Source organism: Limulus polyphemus, unplaced genomic scaffold, assembly GCF_000517525.1.
Source record: "Limulus polyphemus unplaced genomic scaffold, Limulus_polyphemus-2.1.2 Scaffold967, whole genome shotgun sequence".
Classification (NCBI taxonomy): Eukaryota; Metazoa; Arthropoda; class Merostomata; order Xiphosura; family Limulidae; genus Limulus; species Limulus polyphemus.
The window spans coordinates 1-1882 of NW_013666577.1; the positions used below are offsets into that span (position 1 = coordinate 1).

General features: G+C 32.4%; 1 protein-coding gene across 1 annotated transcript in view; it reads right to left on the bottom strand.

The window, feature by feature from the left end:
* Positions 1-33: 33 nt before the first annotated feature.
* The window catches only part of LOC106461472, an 11678-nt gene continuing 9829 nt past the window's right edge, over positions 34-1882 (bottom strand). The window contains exon 8 of the mRNA XM_022388443.1: positions 34-44. The gene's annotated coding sequence lies outside the window, so the exon portion shown is untranslated. The remainder of the gene's footprint in view (positions 45-1882) is intronic.

The following is a 1882-nucleotide window of genomic DNA, read 5'->3' on the forward strand; positions in this document are numbered from 1 at the left end:
TATTTTAGCTCATTTGTGGCACAGTGCAGCAGCGGCTGGATGAACTTACCTGGCGGGCCGGATGTGGCCCGCGGGCCTTAGTTTGGTGACCCCTGTCTCTATAGATGGAGAAAAAATTAGAAAAAATACTTGGAAGTTAAGTTATCTCTCAATAGATGGAGAAAAAATTAAGAAAAAAATACTTGGAAGTTAGATGGAGAAAAAATTAGAAAAAATACTTAGAAGTTCAGTTATCTCTCAATAGATGAAGAAAAAATACTTGGAAGTTCAATTATCTCTCAATACATGGAACAAATACTTGGAAGTTCAGTTATCTCTCAATAGGTGGAGAATAAATACTTGGGAGTTCGCTTATCTCTCAATAGACGGAGAAAAATTAAGAAAGAAATACTTGGAAGTTCAGTTATCTCTCAGTAGATGGAGACTGTACTTAACTATTATTAAAAACCTTTACTTAAAATACAATAGAAGTAAGTAGTGTCACTACCTTATATTTGCACAACAAACACGTCCAATAACTATCAATTTAAATCCCTTTGTGTTCATTCCAGAATGAAAGATGCATAATTTATGCTTATTTCATAATTTTTTATGGTGGTTGCGAGATCGTTCAAATTTTTCGGACCCAAACAGAAACTGATTACTGAAGACAATAGATAAAATATAAAGTTTTCTCTTAGGAAACGTTTGGTAACTATTTGGACATTATAAAAATTTCGCATATGAAAATTCGAAATTTTCTGATACACAAAAGTATATTTAATGCTAAGATGAAAATTACTTTGCCTGACAGATAGGCAAGATGTGAAAAAAAGCACGAGAGAAACATTACTTTACAAACCTTAACACTTAATACAAAAATTAGATATTTTGCATATGAAAGCATTGTAATTTACGTAAATAAATTTACACACAATATTCATAAGGGAATGTATTTACTCCAAATTTTAAAATGATTCTCACAGTAGCAGTGGTGGTTTGTACCTCATAATGTCTATATCTTCACCCCACCCGAAGCACAGAGAACAGTAAAAAAGTAAGTTACTTTAGGTGTCTCAGTTTATTCATACACCAGTTTTAGTAATTGATATTACAAGTTTTGTACTTGTAAAAAACTTTGGTAACAATTTTTTAGTAACAATATCTATTCTTTCAACTGAAAAACTCTCAAATAAATAAAAAGTAATTGAACATTATCAATCGCGTAAATATAACTCAATCGATAAAACTCGCTTTTTAATTCCTTATATCTTGAAAAACAGTGAATAATCACAGAATCCTTAAATGTGCACCAACCCTTCATTTCCGCACGCATGTTTGGTTGCAAACTGTTCTTAAATTGATTTTTATTGGTTGTTTCTAGTTTTAGTTTTCCGTTGATTCCAGTAACTGTAAAGCCAGCCTCCTTTCTGAACTTAATGAGAAGGTTCAGTTCCTCGTGTCTGTTTCTGTCACATGCACACGGAACTGTATGGATAGAAAAAGAGGCACGAGTTTTACTGTGCTTCATGCTGCAAGATCTCAACTCGATGAGTGATCAAGAATATGCTTTAGCATTTTGTTACAAGACTAGGCAGCATTCTAGAATCTTATGCTTTAGAAAACAGATAAAATAAGGATATCAATACATAACAAAAGAAATCATATATTTATCCAAAATCTATGAGGAGGAATGCTCCACCTCTTATGAGCTGCTTCAGAATGAGAAAACGGTAGAAGAGTGGCCTCAGTTAACTAGAGTCTGGGAATATGTCATTTCGTGTAAAATTCGAGTTTAAATGATTTGATGAGCAATACTGAGAAAATATATGAAAATAATTACATTATGAGGCAGCATTGGCAGAAATTTTTGAACGTTTTGTCAAATGTTCTTAAAAGTTTA